The 25,316-nt window shown below is 35.2% G+C and overlaps 1 pseudogene across 1 annotated transcript; it reads right to left on the bottom strand.

Annotated features, from left to right (window-relative positions):
- Nucleotides 1-8,372: 8,372 nt before the first annotated feature.
- Nucleotides 8,373-12,894, bottom strand: LOC309653343 (amelogenin, Y isoform-like; annotated as a pseudogene). Its single transcript has 4 exons — nt 12,841-12,894; nt 10,913-10,959; nt 9,502-9,546; nt 8,373-8,750 (listed from the first exon to the last, which is right to left on the bottom strand). The product of its transcript is annotated as an amelogenin, Y isoform-like (transcript).
- Nucleotides 12,895-25,316: the final 12,422 nt, after the last annotated feature.

Raw genomic sequence — 25,316 nt, 5'->3', positions numbered from 1 at the left:
AAAAATTAATTTAAAAAATCTACAAGCAATGTTGGAGATGGTGTCGAGAAAAGGGAACCCTCTGTTGGTAGGAATGTAAATTGATTCAGTCACTATGGAAAACAGTATGGAGGTTCCTTAAAAAACTAAAAATAGAACTCTCATATGACCCAGCAATCCCACTACTGGACATATATCCTGAGAGAACCATAATTCAAAAAGACACATGCACCCCAATATTCATTGCAGCACTATTTACAATAGCCAGGACGTGGATAGATGAATGGATAAAGAAGATGTGGTTCATATATACAGTGGAATATTACTTAGCTATTCCAAGTCATTTGTTCATGGTGTCCTAGAGTAATTTGGAAGGATGAAGGATTTGGAAACCAAAAAAAAAGTTAATAATAGTAATAATAATAATAATAAACTAATAATTAAGTTGTATAATTAATGCAACTTAGTGGAAATAAGATTATATAACAATATTAGATTTTTATAACCGTGACCACTGTGGTATTTCTCTTCTTGGCATTGCCTGCTAAATTCAGTCTTACTTATAACAGTTCAAATGTACAATGGCCCCTAGAGGCAATACTCTAATTTTAAAGGTGATTGTTTTACTTGAAAAAGTAGATCATTTTCCCTCAGAAAAAAAGAGAGGGTAACAACTAAATATTATATTTCAGCTGTCAGAAAGTTACTGCAAGGATGCCCTGTGCTTAAGTTGTTTTTAATCTGTTTGAAGGTGGTGGCCACATTGGATTTAAAACAACTTTAAGTTCCAGGAAGAAAACCTAAATTTGTTTTTTTCTTGTAATTCTGGGTTTTTTTATGATTCATAAGAATAACCTCTAAATCCACCTTATTAGTTTAGAATATTCCTAAGGAGATCTTTTAATGTTCTAATTTAATGTATTCCAGAACATGTAACAGAAACAGGTAATAACCACAACATGAGACCTGGTTTATTTTATAGCTGTTATTACCTTAAATAATCAGAATCATAATACCAAGTCTTTGCCTTCCTTCAAAACAGTAGTGGTGGGTAGAAAACTGCTTTTGTGACTTGTTTTCCCACAAAGGCAGTTTCCACCCAACACTCTCCCTTTTTAGTTTCCCAGATTGTTTTTGTAAATCCAGGTGATAGCAATGACATATTTCAGCAACATTTAACAAGTACTTTAAAAATCTGAAACTGTCTTTAAAAATAAAAATGTTTTAAGGTTGTTCTATTGTTCCTATTTTCAGGTTAAGAAACATAGCTGTGGTAACCAGGTTGAATCCACAGTTTTCTTCCAGGGGAAAAAATGGAATTTTGTAAACCTTCTGAGCCTGCATTTGTCATTGCATGCAGCTGTACGTATAATAAAGATTTTCTAATCTTGTCAGGACATTGTGAGCCAGTTTGCTGCCTCAGTAGTTAACAGCTGTGGAGGCTTCAGTGCTGGAAGCTATCAAAATATGTGAATCTTTTCACATCTTCTAACCTGGACATTAATTCCTAGATAAAGAGATTGTATTCTAGCCCATTAGTCTTAATTCAATGTTATGCTAAGAATATATCAGCAGCCTTCTTATCCTCTCCATTCACGGTGAATTTCAGAATTTTACTTGGAATGGCTTTTCCATATATGTTAAGTATGCTTTTGTTGGACTACCTGGGAAGGAAAATAGGAGAGGTGGAAGTCTGGATTTTCAAACCTGAATTAATATTTCCCCCTGTAGCTTCCTCTGAAGAAATCTAGGTGTCTGCCTTTGTCTGATCTGAGATGTTACACACAGCCAGGTACATGGTCTTATCTGATTGCCATGACTTTCCTAACCTAGTAGGCTTCCCAGAATTAGTGTATTTATGCTTGTCCATATTTACAGAGGTTTCTTCCACTGCTGTGACAGTTTACCACAAAAGTAAACTCTTTTTTTCTTTCCATGCAACTGCAAAGCTTTTATTAGATCAGGGTTCCTTTGTTTGATTTAATATTAGTTACATAGCAGGTCTTTGCAAAGACAAATTGACAGGAAATATTAAGTGACAAAGGAGAACAGTTTTCTGACTTTGATCATATTGAATTCATATTTGTTGTTGTAAATAAATGCATATTATTTTAATGAGGATCCTAGAGGTAGAGAAAAATTAGCTTAACTTTCAAATGGTATTTATCCAAAATAAGGCAGGGTGTGTTCCTGTTTTAAAGACTGACTTATTTCATTTTAAACGTCAAAATTTAGACAACACATCATCTATAAATTGAGGATAGAGAAAGGTCTACTTCTCTAAGGTTGTGACTGCCAAAAGGGATAAGACATTCCGTTTGCTTAGAATAATGTCTAGAGTATAATGAGACTCAGTAAATGTTCAATATTATTATGGTGATCAATTTTATATTACAGAATCAAAGTGAATGGTTCATTGAGCAGATATTAAGCACACTGACCAATTTCCAGTGCTTTTCTAAATCTGCCTCAAGAAACTTGTTTACTGGAAAACAAGGTAGGAACAAGTAGCTGCATAATATAGAATTATGCATAGCATAAACTAGAAAAGCTCACAGCTTGAGTTCTCCAGTCTTAGGGCTGGCATTATGGCAATGGGATTTTGAAGAACTGTATCTGGGGTGTCAGGTAGTAGACGATATGTGGTCATGTTCCTAAGGAATTATGCAACAGAGCAATCAGTAAATGAGATATTCACATGGCTGTTTGACAGAAAAGGGTCACTGATAAATAAGAGGTGAATTAGACGTTGGAAACCTTAACATTCTAAATGTCAGAACTGTAGTGAAATTTTATTGACTCCTGACTATATGTCAGGATTGTGGTTCATTAATATGAAAGGACTCAGAAGTGGATATTACTACACTATAGTGATGAAGAAACTGAAGCACAGAGAGGCTAGGAAACTTGCCTAAGATTCCACAGCAGAGAGGCAAAGGTCATAACTGTGAGCCAAGATAATCTGCTTGTGGAGTCTGAACACTCCACATTATACTGGGAAGCCAGCTCTGCTTTGTGTGGTCCCTTAACTTATCCCAGAAAAACCACCTTTCACAAATTCAAAGCAAGAAATATTTTTTGGAGAGGAAAACAAGGTTTAGAGGTTGTGCCAATGTTTAGATATTTTAACATTGTTATTTTTTTGATTAACAAGAAGAAAACAAATACTGGACCCTGAGGCATCTTTTCTTGACTATAGGGTTATTATTTCCACAGGGACTTTATTGATCTTGATTTTTTGATAAAGTATACAGGTATGATTTACTGATGTTAATATTTTGGGCCTCAAATACTCCTCAAGTATTCCTATTTATCTACTGGAGAGGCAAGTTGTATTCTTCCCAGCAGGGAAGTATTTTTGAATAACTAAGAGCCAGCCAATGACTCCTGCTGATAAAGATTCCAGACCAAATAGGTAGCTCAGATTGCCACAAGAAAATACCACAGTTTCAGTGGTTTAAACAACAGACACTTATTTGTCATGTTCCTGGAGGCTGGGAAGTCTAAGTTTAAGGTGTTGGCCAACCTGGGTTCTGGTAAGACCTCTCATCCTGGCTTGTGGATGCCTGCCTTCTCACTGTGCCCCCTTATGTGGGCTTTCCTTACTGTGTGCTTATTTTCCTTAACATGCGTGGGAGAGAGAGCTCTTTGGTGTCTATTCTTATAAGAACAATAATTTGGTCAGAACAGGGTCCCATCCTTATGAGGTAAACCTTAGTTACTTCCTGAGAGGCCAGTCTCCAAACACAGCCACACTGGGGGTTAGTTCTTCAATATATGTAATGGAGTGAGGGGTAGGGGGACACAAACATTCAGTTTATAGCAGGGACAAAAGTAATTAAAAACCAAATAACATAACCATAAAGTAAAAATTCCAATAACAAGAAGTTCACAACAAATAAAGGCTGATGACTAATTTTTGGTAAAGCAAAACTAAAGACAATTAGATGACTAAAGTCTAGAAATGTTGTGTAAATGAAAAATATTGCCTGCCACATCAGTAAACAAAGGATGTTGCAGCCATCAAGCCATCACATTACAGCCACCCCAACAGTGAACCCTGAGGGAACTTAGGATGGAGGCAGGATGCCCCCTTATCTAGTGGTCAACTGCTGCAGCCACCCCTGAAGATTCACCCTTAGGGGATTCAGGATGAGAAAATGGGATACTGGCCCCAGATAGCTGAGGTGCATATCAAAGGAATGATTTCAGTGAGCCCAGACTCTTATATCTTCCCATACATAGAAAAGTGTTAAAATCCTTAAGCTGAAATTTCTGGTTTTCTTTAATTAAATTTACTGTTTAATTAACAATCATCTTTTGATGTTTAGACTACCTGGTCTTTGTTGCAAAAATTCCTATATATCCTAGCTCCCCCCTTGTCTCTGTGGAGCATCTCTCAGAGCTATCTGAGATGCTCTGTCCTGGGCTTAAGTCCACAGTTTTGTCTGCCAAATAAAACATAATGATCAACTTTTAGGTTGTATATTTTTTTTGGTCAACAGTGGGAAGTTGGTTAAAGTGATATTTCTCTTGTGATTCCCATAGCTATTCACACCAGTATTTGTTAGTTTGTTAATGTATTTGGTTTCCATTTTATACTTTTTTTGAAGTCTTCATGTTAAACTTAGTCTTTAAAATGTTTCTCAACAGGAGTAAATGTAAGGGCAGTATTTTCATGAACCATAAAAAGCAAACAGGGCAGCATATATTTGGGGACACTCAGCAGGAGATACATATAAACAGATACAGAGACAAAGAGATAGAGATAGAGAGATAGAGAGAGAGGAAGGATTCTCTTCAAAGAAGTTATTGACAAACTAATTCTGATCCTAGCCAGAAAAGCCTGGCATCACTGGAAGATACAGTTTGTTAGTGTGACATAAATGAAGACCCTGGAGTTGATGTCATAACCCATTAATTGATTATGGCCCACGTTGAAAAACACTAACATACCAAAAAAAGTGTCTTCCCAGTAGAGACTGATGGTTGCAGGATTAGTGAATTCAAGGATACAGAATGGTTATTTAAGTAGAGGGCACTTGACTAGGAGTCATCACAAGATGTCAGTCACATTTCTAGGCAGCACATCATCAAATAAATAGATCCAGAAGCTCCTCCTCATCTAGCAGATATTCCTTGTAGCTCTAGTCATTGTTCAGGTTCCACCACAACCCATCCCTTAACCAGTCTCTGGCAAGACAAACATAGTTATGGTAATCAATGGTATAATTTGCATGGAGGAGTGAACATTTGTTCCGTGGGACAGGGGAGAGGGCTCATCTCTCTTGAATTTGTGGAAGGCCTGATGCTGGGATTAATTCCAGCACTGCCAACAAGGAAGGAGTGGTAAGGAAAGCTGTTGGACACCTAGCTAATGATGCCTGCCACATTTGCCAGGGCATTTTGACTATACTTCTGTCATAGTGTTAATGCTGTTAGGCCTTCTCTTAACCATTATTTGTGAGCTTATCTTGTTCCTTTGGTATATTCTATTCTTTAAGGATAGAGACTTACCATTTTTACCAGGATATAGAACACTAACTTGCCCTAGAGAGTGACTAATAAATATTTATTATTTTGATTAAAATTTCCCCATGCTAATTGATTAAAAATTAATTCAATGCATGTTTTATTGAATCTTAAAGTTTTAAAAATCAAATTATTTGTTTCAATATCAACACTCTCCTAATAAAGTTATGTTTATTCATTAAAGGAAATGATTGTGTGTTAATTATGAAGGTACTGGAATAAAGTTATTGTGGGTAGTGCATAAACACGTAATAGGAAAACTGCAAAGACAGTTTATAATTCTGTGTGAGTATAGAAGAAACAAAAGATTCAAGATTAAATATGAGACAGAAAGAAAACTCACTTTGAGTCCATTATGTGTGTCCATTTGAAGATTATAAAAGTAGAATTTATCATGTAAAAAACTCTGAAGTAAAATAAATGGCTTGTATATAAAATTTACATTTTTTTTATTCAAAGAACCATTTAAATAGAAGTTTTCTTTGCAAAAGTAATTCAGTAATTTTAAATTTGATATATTATTAACCATATCACATAATTTTGTTTAAAAATATTTTTCAGTAGAATCAGTAGACTCAAAAGACCAGATCTTCATAAATGATATGAAGTATAAATCAGTGTTCCAAGTCCTAATTCACTTACAAATACTGTCCAAGAATTTAGGTTCCTTGACTTTACACTTGTCATATGTTTTTTACTTTATCATGTATAAACTAACACTAAAAAAAAAGATTTGAAGTAGTATATTTTAAATTTACTCCAAAAAGAAATAGTTTTACTTACTTTCCAAATCATCAGTTTGTAGGTTGTAAATTACATGTTCCTTCAACTGACATGAAGTTTAAATTCAATTAAAAAATAATACATGGATAACTTTTTAAATATTTTATTGGCTTCTAATGGTACTTATTTTAGTTACAGAATTTACTAGTAAATTGATTGTAGCCACATATCATTGTATTCTTGTGTCATTCCTAAGAGCAACTGAAATATCATTTGGTTCTCTCATTTTCTGATCTTTTAATCCTGAAAAAAATAACAAAAGGAACACTTAAAGTAATTTACAAATATTGCTAGAAAGAACCATGTATAATACAATGCTATAAACATCTTCTGTTTTATTGAAAAAAATATATACTACACATTAAGTTAGACTTTATAATCTCCAAAAGCTCTTTGTCATTCTATCATTAGATATGAGGTGTCCATGAAGGTAGCCCCTGACTTAAAACACTTAAAACCATTATATAATATTAAAATAATAAGAGCTATCTTTCTTTGAGGATTCCCTGCCTGACAGATTCCCAGTTAATCATTTCATATTGTTTACCATAAACAATTATAAGAAGGTCCACTTATCCTAATTTTACAAATTCAGAAACTAAATTTTAAGAGTTTAAACTATGTAACCAAAGCATTTTCCCATGTATAGCTTTGACATTGTATGAAATATAAATCTATGACCCTATTTATTAATAAATAAAGAAATGTATCTTTTGTATAATGAGAGAACATGCAGCTTAGACTAAAATAATTAACTATAGGTACCACAGTATTTGGGATACAATCAATTTTCAAAAATTCAGTCACAATTTCTCATAAACGTAGCAAAATCATGAAATCTTATGTTGCATATAAAATTTTTTATTGGGAAATTATTTTAATAAAAATATTTTTATTAATTGAATAATTCACTTTTGTTAATTTTTAAATAATTAATTGTTTTTAAATTTCACTTTTTGTTGTGAATGTGTCTTATTGTTACACTCATAGGAAATCTTACAGCTTTTTAAGTGATTCAAGTAATAAATGTGAAAGAATAAAAATATAAATAATACATAAAGATGTAAAAATGAGAAAAAAATGAAGTCGTTATAAAAAGCAGAGTAGTATTTAAGGTTTTTTTTCTTAACTAAAGTAAATAATCAAGAACCATGGAAGTAAATAAAAACTCTTTTAAAAAGCAAAAAATAAAAAAAAAATCACTATTTGTACTGTAAGTACAAATACTTAAACAGAGCCTTTAAAATGATCACTTTTACCTATTTTAGAAATAGGAAAAACAGACATCTATAAGTTTGAAATAACTTGCATAATACCATTTTCTTCTTCGGGGCAAAGACAACATTAGAACCCACTTATCCACGCTAAGCATTCATGTCATTTCTACCTCACCCCTCACTGTTTCTAAGTAGCAAATCACCAACAGCATTTATAAATTTTAGAATTACTAAACTTAATACAGAACAATGAGGGTTTGTAGGAATGAATGAAGGTCTCCTTATTGGTTACTTCTCATTTATTTGCAGAAACTTCCTGTAGCAGAAGGAAATTTTGAGCTAAATTATGAAAAATTCTTACTAAAATTTATGTTTAATCCTAGCAATGAAATGGAATCTAGAAGTCTGTCTAGTTTAGCTGCCTCCAAATTTCACTAAAAACCATCTAACACAGATAATATTCCTTTAGATCTCTAAAGAGTTTTTCCAACTATCATTTTTTAAGCTGTTTAATATCTGCATCTCCTCAAGCCCCAAAGTACTCTTTTTATATATTTCTGTGTAATGGTAGACCACTATTGCTAGTCAAACTATTGAAAAATAAGGAGAACTGTTGTCCTTAAAATGAATGTATTACAGTAATTCATATTATAGCTAGAGTTCAAAATAATTGTAGCTTTTGAACCCACAATAAATGTCACATAGATGAGCAAGTTCATTTATAATATAAAGTTGCAATGCATGTTAGGGTTAAGAGTTATTGAACTATAACTACTGAAACAATAGGCCTTGGATTGTGTGGGAATTGAGAACTCTGGGGGCTAGTCTTGCTTTACCATTCTCATAGGTGTTGCGGCGACTTCACGGTGTACTCACCACTTCCTCCCGTTTGGTCTTGTCTGTTGCTGGTCAAGCCTCCAGAGGCAGGTCAGGAAGCATGGGGGGCAGGGGCTGCATGGGGAACATCGGAGGCAGAGGCGGCTGGGGCAGCAGGGGCGGGTGAGGCTGCGGCTGGACGGGCTGCTGGGCGGGCGCAGGGAGGTGCGGCTGGTGGGGTTGGCTTGGAGTCGTGGCGTGCTGGCCAGGAACTGGCACCATGGTTTGCTGGGGGACCGCGGGCTGCTGGGCTGGCACCGTGGGGAAGTGGTGATGAGGCGGCAGGGCAGCCTGCTGGGAAACCACGGGAATGATTTGGTGGTGCAGCCAGCCGCCCATGGGTTCGTAACTGTAGGACGGGTACTGGTGAGAAACAAAGAGTCGGGTTTACCATCAGCCCCACAGACATCTGTCACCTACAAATTGTCACTTGCCATTGGCACTTGCCATCTGCTTCTACAAGGATTAAATTATGAGCCACTGCAGCTTCTGACCTTCAACACTCCCTGAAAGAAGTTCAGGGTGGAGATCAGGAATGAGCCACTCTGTGCTCTGGGAAAACTGGCACAACCGGTTTTCAGATGGTTAGCTATTTTCAGGAAGCAATTTTATAAGCCCAGTTCTTGCATCTCTTCACATCTAGAAAAGCACTAAAATCCTTCATGTCTGCTCCTCATGACTAGGAGCAACCTTCTGCAAAAAATATGTGCTTGATTGCATATACTCCTCCTTCACCAAAATCTCATGTATACTGACCTTCCCCCCTACCTCTTTGGAGCAGTTTCTCAGAGCCATTTGAAATGTGTCTCCTGGGCTATAGTTCTCACCTTGTCCCAAATAAAAATTAACTCACAACACTCATGTTCTACATTTTTTTTAATCAACACTTCCAGCTGGAGAAGTAGCAATGTTTTCTTTGTCATTGTGACAATATTAACGCTTATTCATTTTTTCCTGTGCAAGAATTTCTAACTGTGTATACAGATATGACCTTTTACAAACTAGATTTCCCATTAGTGTTTATATGTGGCATAGATATGTTACCTCACTTAAAAGGGAATTGAAATGCATGCTTAATATTTTAAGAGAATAAAGAACAAAAACATCTACATACCAGGTGTCTTATTATGTTCTGGTACCACTTCAGAGGGGTAAGCACCTTAGGAGAAGAGACATTAGAACACATTTGTTTTAATTTAGTTACATGAAACATACACTCACTGATGCAGTCCCGTCAATACGGACAACCTGAAAATATGAGCTCTATGGAAGAAAGAATAAGGTAAACATTTGTCAGGTGCTTCCTATGTGTGAGGCTCTACCTTACGTCCATGGCACACATTTTTTATGTTTTCCCACATACTCTGAGGCAAGTATCATCACCCTCACTTTTACAGACAAGGTCAGGGAGAGTTAAAGAGGTTCCTGAGCTTGACAGAGGTTACAAAAGTAGTAAGTCTGTTTAGTTCCCCAGCTCCTGCTGTTCTTTGCAAGAGAAAAACAAAACGGAAAATTAATGTGATATAACATTAATTATATACTTTTTTGATTTGATGTCACAATGAAAAAGAGAAAGGAGGCAGAAACACTGTCCCTCATCCTAGAAACACAGGTTTTCAGGTCAAATATGTCAACTTTTTAAGGTTTAACAGAAAATCTTGCCTCAAATTTTTTTTGACACTTTTCTTCAGTTTGTATGAGTAAACAAGCTCATAGATTGTCATTTGAACTTATGAAAGAAGGAAGAGTTTCCTTCCTTTCTAAACAGTATGTATTTGGTTCACCTCAGGTCTGGGGACTCCTTCATGTAGTAGTACAGCATTTGCTATCAATACAATGAACAATTCTTAACCTTGCTCAAGTTATACTTAACAAAGCACCATTTATATTGCTTAACTATTTTGCTCCCAAAACATATTTTGAAGTGTGAGTATTATCATTATTTCCCTTTCCAGATGAAGAAACCAAAGTTCTAGAGAGAGAAAATGATTTGCCCAAGGTCACATGCTTAGTATGGGGTTGAGGAGAGCCTCAAACCCAATTTCCAGAAATCTCATGCTCTCCATTGCTCTGCAGAATGTCTCACAGACCACTTGGTCACTAATATTTCAGTAAAGACAAATGAGGGAGATGCATAGAGTATGAACATCTTAGAATTAGGAGTTTTCCAGCTGGAAAGGATCTTAAATAACATCTTACCTGATTCCCCATGTTTCACAGGCTGGTACAGAACAAAGTTGTTCAGCCAGAGTTCATTTCTGCCTTACTGTGCAGTTCCCCTGAGTGGTGGTTCATGATGGATAAATTTTATAGCCATATAAGAGGAGAAACTGAGTCAGAGAGGCCAGGTAGGACTGCTCTGCAGGCTTGAGGTGACCCATCAGGGCTTAAACCAGGAAGCTGGTAGTAAGAACTGAAAAAGTGGGACTGAGAAACATCTTGAATGAAGAATCAAGAGATTCTTTACAGAACCCAGTGCATTGTCAACTCAGACAATGGTCAAAATCAGTAAAGAGAAAAATTACCTCATAGCTGAAGTTGATATAACCAGGGTGCCAGGATGAGGCGGTAGTTTTTATAGGGAGGTGGAAAGGAGAAGGAAAAGAATGAGGGTGAGGAAGAGGGAGATGGAGAGGAAGAGGTAGAGAGAGAGAGAGAGAGGAAGAGATTAAGTCAATATGCAATTTTCACATTAAGAGAGAATGAAACTACTTTTTAAAAATCTATATAGGACAGAATGTATTTGAGGTCTGCTTTTAGTTTGAACATGTACACTGTGTAGGAGAGGAGCCATCTTATTTTAAAGAGGTCCAGAATAACTAAATAACCTGGGGGCAGAAAGCAGCACACATTTATCCTCCGGTAATCTTCAGACACCCCTCCTTACACGTTTGTCAATGAATCCTACTCTATCTCACCCATCATTTCATTTCTTGTTGAAATTCACTCCATGTTGGCAAGAGCGATATGATTCTCTTATACAATTATAAAATACCAAGAAGAAGAGAACTGTCTCACAAACCTTCCCTTATAGATCAGGAGGCGGATAAGTGCTTAAGTACCAAAGAGATTACTCATAATTTGCATGCAAAGTAAACAACACAGCAACAACAACAACAAACAACTCTGTGTGATATCTTGATGAATGTTAAAACAAGATGGGTGTGGTAAAGTGGAAACATTGTAAATCTCATGGAAAATGAAACAGTTGATTTATGAAGCTTAGGCTATTTTTAAAAAATTATTCTGTCACTGTCCTTATGACAGAAAAAATTAAAAGTTCAAAATTAAAAACAACTTGAATAATTGTCTAAACCAGGACTGTCTGTCTTGTCAAAAGTGGAGGCCAAGTTATTGATGCCTGCATTGTGGAATTCTGTTTGGTCCTGGTGCTGGGGAGAGGAAGAGGAGAAAGAATCATGCAGATCATCCTCCTCAGCCAGCGAGTTGATTAAGGCTCTATTCTCTTGAAATGCTCATATTTCATAAGAGGGTTTACTCCTCTCATCTGAGTGTGAATTATTATAGTCAGCTAATTGCCTTTCCTCTGTATTCTGGATATAAACCCTCATAGAGTAGGAGTGTTAAATTGAAGAGCAGATAAAGGACTGAATTTGTAATGCGGGGGCCCTCAGGGGATTAGGAATTGCCACAGTGCAGGATTTCAGGAAGGCAGAGTACAGAATCTTGGTCTTGTGGGTGTGAGAGAAGAGAGGAAATAGATATTGAAGCTTTGCTGACTTCTGAATAGCAAATGGAGCCTGCTTTGCTGACATGTGATCTAACCTCTCTAACCTTAGGTACCTATGTTTACAGAGAATTGGTCAGACTTCCTCATCCTTGGTACATTTGAATGTGAACTATATACTTATGTATTGGGCATAAGTAAGATTCTGGACAACAACATGTAAGTCATGTGCACATGCATGAAAAGGATGAGGCCTCTGAGAACAGCGAGGTTGTTCAAGAAGGGAATTCCTAACACAGAAATCTAACCCTCTGAAAGATAAGAGCTGTGCAGTTTGGAGGGCAGGAAAATATTTACAGACTTGTAAGAAATTGGATTTCATGTAAAACTGGTATTTTTGTATATGTATCTAAGGCTGATTAACTACTTACTCTGGAGGCCTTTCAAGAGTCCCTTCCAAAATTTCTTCCAGCTAGAGATGGGTAATGATATTTTCAAGCTAATTGTTTCAATAGAATCTCCTGGGTGCTTGTTAAAATGCAGAGCCCTGGATCCCACCCCAGCTATACTGAATCAGAATCTTTGGCAGAGGCATCTGGGAATCTATATTTTTATAAGAAGCTCTTCAAAGAGTTTCTTAAACACAGACACATTTGAGGACATCTGATCCTGTTCTAAACCCTGAAGTTTACCAAATATGTGGCAGCTTTTTATTTCCAAGCTGGAAATTCCAAGCTGTGGAATTAGGCATTGCTCTTTACTCACAGGCGTAGCAAAGGTTGCTCCCAAAAATCAGGCAAACAAAATCCAGGTCCCCATTTCTTGATGACCCTGAAATACAAGTCAACACCTGCTTTTCTTAACTCATATCAAACACATGTATAATTAGTGTTTCATAAAATACAAGTAATTCACATTAGTTGGTTGCTAGTAAAAGATTGGGGCCATTTTTTGTGAGGTTACTTCATTCATATATAATGTTCAGTTCTCAGCCCATTTCATTGTTTTTGGAGTCACAGCAGTATAAAGATTCTTTTCATTTAGGTTGTCAGCTAAACAAGCTTAGAGAAATGAATCATCTATTATTACATAATTTATAATACCATTTTCCTGTACTTACTCAGCCTTTATAGTCACCTAAAGTCACAAAAGCTAAATGTAATTTACAATTATTGCATATTATTTTATACTTTTAAAACAAGGAACAACATAAATGTTTCATATACTGTCCACTGGGTATTGCTACTGCTGAGAAAAGGATATTAAGTAAACTGCCAAAATAGAATAAGGGGTGAATGGTTATAGTCCTAGTGGTTCTAACTCTGAAGGCCTTTAGACAAAACATTCAAGCAACACCTCTGAACTCCAGGAGTCCACACTCTAAAAGATATGGTTGAACAGAACTTCTCTCAGAAGGACAGGTTTTCAGTTTTTGATTCTACTATTCTTTTATTCTTCCATAAATGTGGAGTGATTTTTACCGAAAAGATTCCATCTTTAGTCAATGGCACTTTCCTCTTGTTAGGTGCTACTTTGCAATTTCTCTACAAATTACACATATGGAATAGGAAGCAAAACCCAAACATCCTAAGACATGCACATTGCTTCATGTTCCAAATTACTGCATCACTTTGAAAACTGTAAGTAGAAAAATCTTAAACTTCTTTTTTTATAGAAAGTCAATATGTCATAATGCTGATATAGGAACCACAATATGATTGTTGATATCCTAAGTCTGTTGTTTTATGAATTAAGGAGAAAAAATGTGAAAAAGAAACATTTAGTTGATGGTTCTATTTTAAAATAAGTTATTTGATGTACTTAAACAAACTGTTCTTCAAAGTATAGTAAGTAACTCATAGACTGAATATATAATTTTAACAATAGGTAAATGATTAAAATAAACATTTGCTCTGTGAGGTTTGGTTTTAGAAAGTCCTTTTGGGTTCTGGAACTCAAATTTAAAGAAACATAGACTAACACTTTGCTACATTAAAAAAAAAAAACTTTATTTAAGTAATCAAAGACTAATTCAATTACAGTCCAAATGAAGAAGTTATTAATTCTGGACAGCATAAGGTATTAGAAATGTGCAATACCTTTGCATCTGTTAAACATGAAATACAGAGAAACTAAGAAGCATAATAGAAATATATCAATTTATGAATAAAATTCACATACCTTTGAATGTACTCAGAAAAACTTTCTGAAAGTGAAGGATACCTGATCTTTTAGATTTCTTGCAAGTATGAACTCCATTTATATCATTTACAGCATCTAGAACAACCAGTCATATTTCTGAAGGAAAAATGTGTGGTGTATAACTAAAAAATCCTTGTATCATGAAATTTTAGCAACTGTAGGCAAATTTAAAATGGTATATTGTGATTAGTACACATAGTCTTTCATTATGAGAAATAATAGGTTTAACAACAAAAGGAATTCCACTGGACTGTTTTTAAGTGAGTAAATTGGCTCATTGCACATGCTGATGTATTCAGGATTACTTTTAAGAATGTGTTATGTCTGAGGGAGTTACAATTTTGAAATCACCACTGCTCTATTTTCTGCTTTTATTGAAGGTATGTTCTCTGTTCTCTGTTATTACCCTCTGATCACCATTGTGGCTGTCTACCCAAATAAGGGACAAAATCTACCTTCCTTAGCCCTGGTCTGAAACCTATTTGCCACCAAAGCAACAAAGGTTATCCCAGTAGCAATAGTTTCACTATTGATTGGAAAGACAAGGCAAATGACATATTACACACTACACAGCACACTTAAACTTATATTTTTAATTTTACAAACACAGGACATACTGCCCTGGCTTCTGCATTCTGCATAGCAATGGTCTTTCTTAGTACTAAGGCACTTTCCCCCATGCATTACTAGAACATTCTTGTTTTCTTTCATACAAGAACCTGAATCTCTCCCTTTTTCAGAGACTTTTAATTGTTTACTTGCATTGTCCCCATGTTTTTAGCAGTCCCTACTTTACCTAAAAAATAAAGTCCATCTCTCTCTATGAGGAACATGACCTAGCTGTTAAATTCATGCTCTATGACTTCAAAAACACAAAATGTGGGAGAATGGGGTAAAAATGTATATCTTTTAGAATTTGTTTGAACTTAAATGACTACCTGTTTAAAATAAGTAGATATAGTTAAACGTCAACATATATACAACCCATGTAACCACAGCTAAAAAACCTACCATAGACACAAAAACATAAAAAGAAAAGAAAAAAGCATACTACTAAAGAAAATCATCAAACCACAAAGGAAGAAACAAAAAGAATTTAAAAATGTACAGAGAAGAACTACAAAACCAAATGGAAAACAAGCAAAACAATGGCATGTACATACCTATCAATAATTACTTTAAATGTCAATGGACTAATTGCTTCAGTCAAAAGACATAAGTAGCTAGCTGGATAAAAAAAACCCATCTATATGCTGTTTAACAGAGGCTCACTTTAGAACTAAAGACACACAGGGACTGAAACTGAGAGGATGGAAAAGACATTTTATGCAAACAGATTTGACAGAAATTGGAGGTAGTAATACTCACATCAAGCAAAGTAGAGTTTAAAACAAAGGCTATAAAAAAAGACAAAAAAATGGGGCATTATATAATGACAACAAGATCAATACTAAAAGAGGATATTATATTCATTAACAAATATGTACCCAACACAGGACCACCTAAATATATGAAGCAAATACTAACAGATATAAAAGGAGAAACTGATCATACTATAAGAATAGGGAACTTTAATGTCTCATTTACATCAATGGACAGATCATCTAGACAGAAAATCAATAAGGACAGCGTGGTCTTCTATGACACAATAGACCAGTTGGACTAAATAGATATCTACAGGACATTATATCCAAAATCAGCAGAATATGCATTTTTCTTCAAGAGCACATGGAACATTCTCCAGAATAGATCACAGGCTGGGCCACAGCACACATCTCAACAAATCTAGGAGGATAGAAATTATACCAAGCATTTTTTCTGACCACAATGCTGTGAAACAAGAAATCAATTAAAAAATAAGAAAACAAACACATGAATATTAAACATGCTACTAAGAAACCAATGTTTCAATAAAGAAGTCAAAGACAAACTCAGAAAATACCTTGAGAAAAATGAAAATGGAAACACAAAACTCCAAAATCTATAGGCTACAGCAAAAGCAGTTCTGAGAGGGAAGTTTATAGAAATACAAGCCTCCCTCAAGAAATAAGAAAATTCTCAAATAAACAACTTAACCTACCACATAGAGGAATTAAAAAGAACAAACAAAACACAAAGTCAGTGATAGAATGAAATAATAAAGACCAGAGAGAAGATAAATAAGAGGTCAAAAAGAAATCAATGAAACCAAGGGCTGGTTTTGTTAAAAGACAACAAAATTGATAAACCTTTAGCAGGGCTCACCAAGAAGAAAAGAGGACTCAAGTAAGCAAAATAAGAAATTAGAGAGAAGAAATAACAACCAACAGCACAGAGATATAAAAATCATAAGAGAATACCACTAACAGTTAAATAGCAACAAATTGGACAACATAAAGGAAATGGACAAATTTCTAGAAACACACAATCTGCCAAGACTGAATCAAGAAGAAACAAACAGACTGATGACTATTAGTGAAATTAAATTTGTAATTAAAGAAAGAAAAGAAAAACTTTCAGCAAACAAAAATCCAGGGCTGAAATCCTTCACAAGGGTATTCTACTAAATCAAAGAAGAGCTTCTGAGAGTATTCCAAAAAATGGAAGACTATTCCAAATTAATTCTAGGCCACCATTACCTGAATACAAAGTCAGACAAAGATACTACAAAAAAAAAATCACAGATCAATATCTTTGATGAATATAGATGCAAAAATCCACAACAAAATATTAGCAAACTGAATCCTACAGTATATGAAAAGAATCGTACAACATGATCAAGTGGGATTTATTATAGGAATGCAAGGATGATTTAATATTCACAAACCAATCAATCTGAAACACTACATTAACCAAAGAAAGGAGAAAATCATATGATATATCAAGTGACACAAAAAAAGTATTTGAAAAAATTTAATACCCATTCACGATAAAAACTTTCAACAAGGTGGGTATAGAGGAAACATAGCCAACTTAATAACAGCCATTTACAACAAACCCACAGCTATACTGAAAAATGAAAACCTGAATGCCTTCCCTCTAAATTCAGGAACAATTTTATTCTCATTGTCATCACCACTACTTAATAGTTCTATTGTAAGTCCTAGACACCACAGTTGGTCAGGGAAAAGAAATAAAAGGCATCCAAATTGGAAGTGAAGAAGTAAAACTGTCACTATTTGCAGATGCCATGATACTTTATATAGCAAACCCTAAAGTCTCCATCCCAAATTTGTTAGAACTATTAAACAAATTCAATAACATTTCAGGATACAAGATTAATATACTGAAATCTGAAGATATAGTATGTGAAGTTTAATGTACTGAAAATACACACTAATAATGAACTATCAGAAAGACAAAGTTAAAAAATCTTGTTTATAATCTCATCAAAGAGTGTAAAGATATCTAGGAATAAACTTAAACAAGGAGGAGAAAGACCTACACTCTGAAAACTATAAATACTGATTAAGTTAAAGGAAGATGATACAAGGAAATGGAAAGACATCTCATGCTCTTTAACTGGAAGAATAATATTGTCAAAATAGCCAAACTATCCAAAGCAATCTACAGATTTAATGCAATCCTTATCAAACTACCAATGATACTTTTCACAGAACTAGGATACATAATCCTAAAATTCATATGGCACCTCAGAATACCCCAAATTGCCAAAGAATCTTAAAAAAAAAAAAGGAACAAGGCTGGAGGTATCATCATCCAAGACTTTAGCTTATACTAGAAACCTAGAGTAATCAAAATAGCTTGGTCTGGCACAAAAACAGACATATAGATCAATGGAACAGAATAGAGAGCCCAGAAATAAAACTCTGCATATATGGTTAATTTATTTACTACAAAGGAGGCAAGAATATACACTGGAGAACAGACAGGCTTTTCAATAGTGGTGCCAGGAAAACTGGGCAGCTACATGTAAAAGAATGAGATTAGAACATTTCTTCACACAATATACAAAAATAAATTCAAAATGGACAACAGAACTATGAGTGAAAGCTATAAAGTTCCTAGAAGAGAACATAGGCAGAACACTCTTTGACATAAATCGTAACAATATTTTTTGGCTCTATCTCCTAAGGTGAAACAAAGAAAATAAAAACTAAACAAACTAGACCTAATTAAACATAAAAACTTTTCCACAGCAAAGAAAACCATCACAATGACAAGGAGACAAAATAACCACTACAAAATACTAGAAAACCAAGTTCAACAGTATTAAAAAGATGGCCAAGTGTGATTTATTTCTGGAATGAAAAAATGGCTCAACATACACAGATCAATCAATATAATAGGCACACCTCAGTGGTATTACAGGCTCAGTTCAAGACCACTGCAATAAAGCAAATAATGCAATAAAATGAGTCACACAATGTTTTGGTTTCCTAGTATATAAAAGTTACTTTTAGGGCTTCCCTGGTGGTGCAGTGGTTGAGAGTCTGCCTGCCAGTGCAGGGGACACGGGTTCGAGCCCTGGTCTGGGAGGATCCCACATGCCACGGAGCAACTGGGCCCGTGAGCCATAATTACTGAGCCTGCGCGTCTGGAGCCTGTGCTCTGCAACAGGAGAGGCCGCGACGGTGAGAGGCCCGCGCACCGCGATGAAGAGTGGCCCCCGCTTGCCACAGCTAGAGAAAGCCCTCGCACAGAAACGAAGACCCAACACAGCCATAAATAAATAAAAAAAAAAATAAAAAAAAAAAAAAAAAAAAAAAAAAAGTTACTTTTACACTAGAATTAAGTCTAAAAAAATTTATATACCTTACTTCAAAGTACTTTATTGCTAAAAAATGCTAACCAACATCTGAACCTTCAGTCAGTCATAATCTTTTTTTGCAATAATAACATCAACTATCACTTACTATGGATCACAATAACAAATATAATAATAATGAAAAAAATTGAAATATTGCAAGAATTACCAAAATGTGACACAAAGTCAGCAAATGTTGTTGGAAAAATGACACCAAAAGAATTGCCTGTCTCAGTCTTATCACAAATCTTCAATTATTTTTTTTAAAAAGGGTAATATCTGCAAATCTCAAAAAAGCAAAGCACAATTTAAAAAAATATGCTCATTCTCTACGTCTAAGTCTCTATTCCTGCCCTGCAAATAGGTTCATCTGTACCATTTTTCTAGATTCCACATATATGCATTAATATATGATATTTGTTTTTCCAATGCTTCCTTACTTCACTCTGTATGACAGATCTAGGTCCATCCACCTCTCTACAAATGACCCAATTTCCTTCCTTTTTATAGCTGAGTAATACTCCATTGTATATATGTACCACATGTTCTTTATCCATTCATCTATCATTGGACATTTAGGTTGTTTCCATGCCCTGGCTGTTGTAAATAGTGCTGCAATGAACATGTGTCCTTTTGAATTATGACTTTCTTAGGGTATATGTTCAGTAATAGGATTGCTGGGTCATATGGTAGGGGGAAGGGTAGGGTGGGACAAATTGGGAGATTAGGCTTGATATAAATACACTACCATGTGTAAAATAGATAGCTAGTGGGAACCTGCTGTATAGTACAGGGAGCTCAGCTTGGTGCTCTGTGATGACCTAGATGGAGGAGGAAGGGACACCCAGGAGGGAGGGGATATAGATATACATATAGCTGATTCACTTCATTGTACAGCAGAAACTAACACAACATTGTAAAGCAATTTTATCCAATAAAAAATGAAATAAAAAAAAATAAAAGTATGTGGATACTCCATATCAACTGAATGAAGAAGAAAAGGCAAATGGTAACTTTAATTGATGTGAAAAAAGAATTTGGCAAACTTTCATTGTAAAACATTCAGTAAACTAGGAATAGAAGGAAACTATGCCAACATAATAAAAGCCATAAGTGAAAAATCCACAGAGATTATCACACTCAACTGTGAAAGACTGAAAACTTTCCTTCTAAGATCAGGAGTAAGACAAAGATATATACTTTCACTACTTCTATTAACTGGAAATTTTAAGTCCCACCAGACAAACTAGACAAGAAAAAGAAACAAAAGGCATTCAACTTGGAAAAGAAGAAGTAAAATCATTTTTATTTGCAGATGACATAATCATATACATAGAAAATACTAAACATTTTACACACAAAAAATAAGAACTAATAAATTCAGCATACCAGCAGGATAAAAAATCAATACACAAAACTGAGTTGCATTTCTATACAATCTGAAAATGAAAGTAAGAAAAAAATTCCATTTACAATAGCATTAAAAATAATAAAATTTTAGAAATTGTTCAAGGGGGTGAAAGACTAGTATAATGAAAATTATAAATAATTGCTGAAAGAAATTAAAGATGACATAAATAATGGAAAGCTATCCCATCCATGTTTATGGATTAGAAGACAGTATTTTCAAGATGTCATCACTATTCAACGTAATCTATATATTTAATAAAGTAACTACATAAATGCTAATAACAATTCTGAAGTAAATCTTTAAAAATTAAAAAAATTATATGAAATCTAAGGGGACCGAAATAGACCCGAGAGTCCAGGAAAGAACAAAGCTGGAGGGCTCATACTTTGGGGGATTTTTGTTGATTTCGTTTTTGTTTTTGTTTTTGTTTGCTTTTTGACCATGCCAGGTCTTAGTCCTGCAAGATCCTTGCAGCACACAGGATCTTCGTAGTGGGATCTTTCAGTTGCGGTATGTGGGATCTAGTTTCCTGACCAGGAATTGAACCCAGGCCCTCTGCATCAGGAGCATGGAGTCTTTTATTTTATTTTATTTTATTTAACATCTTTATTGAGGTATAATTGCTTTACAATGGTGTGTTAGTTTCTGCTTTAAAACAAAGTGAATCAGTTATACATATACATATGTTCCCATATCTCTTCCCTCTTGCATTTCCCTCCCTCCCACCCTCCCTATCCCACCACTTTAGGTGGTCACTAAGCACCGAGCTGATCTCCCTGTGCTATGCGGCTGCTTCCCACTAGCTATCTATTTTACATTTGGTAGTGTATATATGTCCATGACACTCTCTCACCCTGTCACATCTCACCCCTCCCCCTCCCCATATCCTCAAGTCCATTCTTTAGTAGGTCTGTGTCTTTATTGCCATCTTGCCACTAGGTTCTTCATGACCTTTTTTTTTTTTTTTTCCTTAGATTCCATGTATATGTGTTAGCATACTGTATTTGTTTTTCTCTTTCTGACTTACTTCACTCTGTATGACAGACTCTAACTCCATCCACCTCATTACAAATACCTCCATTTCATTTCTTTTTATGGCTGAGTAATATTCCATTGTATATATGTGCCACATCTTCTTTATCCATTCATCCGATGATGGATACTCTGGTTGCTTCCATGTCCTGGCTATTGTAAATAGAGCTGCAATGAACATTTTGGTACATGACTCTTTTTGAATTATGGTTTTCTCAGGGTATATGCCCAGTCGTGGGATTGCTGGGTCGTATGGTAGTTCTATTTGTAGTTTTTTAAGGAACCTCCATACTGTTCTCCATAGTGGCTGTATCAATTTACATTCCCAACAACGGTGCAAGAGTGTTCCCTTTTCTCCACACCCTCTCCAGCATTTGTTGATTATAGATTTTTTGATGATGGCCATTCTGACCGGTGTGATCATTGTAGTTTTGATTTGCATTTCTCTAATGATTAAGGATGTTGAGAATTCTTTCATGTGTCTGTTGGCCATCTGTATATCTTCTTTGGAGAAATGTCTATTGAGGTCTTCTGCCCATTTTTAGATTGGGTTGTTTGGTTTTTTGTTATTGAGCTGCATGAGCTGCTTGTAAATCTTGGAGATTAATCCTTTGTCAGTTGCTTCATTTGCAAATATTTTCTCCCATTCTGACAGATGTCTTTTGGTCTTGTTTATGGTTTCCTTTGCTGTGCAAAAGCTTTTAAGTTTCATTAGGTCCCATTTGTTTATTTGTGTTTTTATTTCCATTTCTCTAGGAGCTGGGTCAAAAAGGATCTTGCTGCGATTTATGTCATAGAGTGTTCTGCCTATGTTTTCCTCTAAGAGTTTGATAGTGTCTGGCCTTACATTTAGGTCTTTAATCCATTTTGTGTTTATTTTTGTGTATGGTGTCAGGGAGTGTTCTAATTTCATACTTTTACATGTGCCTGTCCAATTTTCCAGCACCACTTATTGAAGAGGCTGTCTTTTCTCCACTGTATATGTTTACCTCCTTTATCAAAGATAAGGTGACCATATGTGTGTGGGTTTATCTCTGGGCTTTCTATCCTGTTCCATTGATCTATATTTCTGTTTTTGTGCCAGTACCAAACTGTCTTGATTACTTTAGCTTTGTAATATAGTCTGAATTCAGGGAGCCTGATTCCCCCAGCTCCATTTTTCTTTCTCAAGACTGCTTTGACTATTCGGGGTCTTTTGTGTCTCCATACAAATTGTGAAATATTTTGTTCTAGTTCTGTGAAAAATGCCTGTGGTAGTTTGTTAGGGATTGCATTGAATCTGTAGATTGCTTTGGGTAGTAGTCATTTTCACAATGTTGATTCTTCCAATCCAAAAACATGGTATATCTCTCCATCTATTTGTATCATTTTTAATTTCTTTCATCAGTGTCCTATAATTTTCTGCATACAGGTCTTTTGTCTCCTTAGGTAGGTTTATTCCTAGATATTTTATTCTTTATGTTGCAATGGTAAACGGGAGTGTTTTCTTAATTTCACTTTCAGATTTTTCATCATTAGTGTATAGGAATGCAAGAGATTTCTGTGCATTAATTTTGTATCCTGCTACTTTACCAAATTCATTGATTAGCTCTAGTAGTTTTCTGGTGGCAGTTTTAGGATCCTCTATGTATAGTATCATGTCATCTGCAAACAGTGACAGCTTTACTTCTTTTCTGATTTGGATTCCTTTTATTTCTTTTTCTTCTCTGATTGCTGTGGCTTACACTTCCAAAACTATGGTGAATAATAGTGGTGAGAGTGGGCAATCTTGTCTTGTTCCTGATCTTAGTGGAAATGGTTTCAGTTTTTCACCATTGAGGACAATATTGGCTGTGGGTTTGTCATATATGGCCTTTATTATGTTGAGGAAAGTTCCCTCTATGCCTACTTTCTGCAGGGCTTTTATCATAAATAGGTGTTGAATTTTGTCGAAAGCTTTCTCTGCATCTATTGAGATGATCATATGGTTTTTCTCCTTCAATTTGTTAATATGATGTATCACATTGATTGATTTGCGTATATTGAAGAATCCTTGCATTCCTGGAATAAACCCCACTTGATTATGGTGTATAATCCTTTTAATGTGCTGTTGGATTCTGTTTGCTAGAGTTTTGTTGAGGATTTTTGCATCTATGTTCATTAGTGATATTGGCCTGTATTATTCTTTCTTTGTGACATCTTTGTCTGGTTTTGGTATCAGGGTGATGGTGGCCTCGTAGAATGAGTTTGGGAGTGTTCCTCCCTCTGCAATATTTTGGAAGAGTTTGAGAAGGATAGGTGTTAGCTCTTCTCTAAATGTTTGACAGAATTCACCTGTGAAGCCATCTGGTCCTGGGCTTTTTTTTGTTGGAAGATTTGTAATCACAGTTTCAATTTCAGTGCTTGTGATTGGTCTGTTCATATTTTCTCCTTCTTCCTGGTTCAGTCTCGGCAGGTTGTGCATTTCTAAGAATCTGTCCATTCCTTCCAAGTTGTCCATTTTATTGGCATAGAGTTGCTTGTAGTAATATCTCGTGATCTTTTGTATTTCTACAGTGTCAGTGGTTACTTCTCCTTTTTCATTTCTAATTCTATTGATTAGAGTCTTCTCCCTTTTTCTCTTGATGAGTCTGGCTAATGGTTTATCAATTTTGTTTATCTTCTCAAAGAACCAGCTTTTAGTTTTGTTGATTTTTGCTATTGTTTCCTTCATTTCTTTTTCATTTATTTCTGATCTGATCTTTGTGATTTCTTTCCTTCTGCTAGCTTTGGGGTTTTTTTGCTCTTCTTTCTCTAATTGCTTTAGGTGCAAGGTTAGGTTGTTTATTCGAGATGTTTCCTGTTTCTTGATGTAGGCTTGTATTGCTATAAACTTCCCTCTTAGCACTGCTTTTGCTGTGTCCCATAGGTTTTGGGTCGTGTCTCCATTGTCATTTTTTTCTAGGTATTTTTTGATTTCCTCTTTGATTTCTTCAGTGATCACTTCGTTATTAAGTAGTGTATTGCGTAGCCTCCATGTGTTTGTATTTTTTTACACATCTTTTCCTGTAATTGATATCTAGTCTCATAGCGTTGTGGTCAGAAAAGATACTTGATACCATTTCACTTTTCTTAAATTTACCAAGGCTTGATTTGTGACCCAAGATATGATCTACCCTGGAGAATGTTCCATGAGCACTTGAGAAAAATGTGTATTCTGTTGTTTTGGGGTGGAATGTCCTATAAATATCAATTAAGTCCATCTTGTTTAATGTATCATTTAAAGCTGTGTTTCCTTATTTATTTTCATTTTGGATGATCTGTCCATTGGTGAAAGTGGGGTGTTAAAGTCCCCTACTATGATTGTGTTGCTGTCGATTTCCCCTTTTATGGCTGTTAGTATTTGCCTTATGTATTGAGGTGCTCCTATGTTGGGTGCATAAATATTTACAATTGTTATACCTTCCTCTTGGATCGATCCCTTGATCATTATATAGTGTTCTTCTTTGTCTCGTGTAATAGTCTTTATTTTAAAGTCTATTTTGTCTGATATGAGAATTGCTACTCCAGCTTTCTTTCGATTTCCATTTGCATGGAATATCTTTTTCCATCCCCTCACTTTCAGTGTGTATGTGTCTCTAGGTCTGAAGTGGGTCTCTTGTAGACAGCATATATATGGGTCTTGTTTTTGTATCCATTCAGCCAGTCTGTGTCTTTTGGTGGGAGCATTTAATCCATTTACATTTAAGGTAATTATCAATATGTATGTTCCTATTCCCATTTTCTTAAATGTTTTGGGTTTGTTATTGTAGGTGTTTTCCTTCTCTTGTGTTTCTTGCCTAGAGAAGTTCCTTTAGCATTTGTTGTAAAGCTGGTTTGGTGGTGCTGAAG

Source organism: Balaenoptera physalus, assembly GCF_965194825.1.
Source record: "Balaenoptera physalus genome assembly, chromosome: Y".
NCBI classification, from domain to species: Eukaryota; Metazoa; Chordata; class Mammalia; order Artiodactyla; family Balaenopteridae; genus Balaenoptera; species Balaenoptera physalus.
Note: the sequence above shows the minus strand (reverse complement) of the source record. Positions and strands in the feature narration are given on the sequence as shown.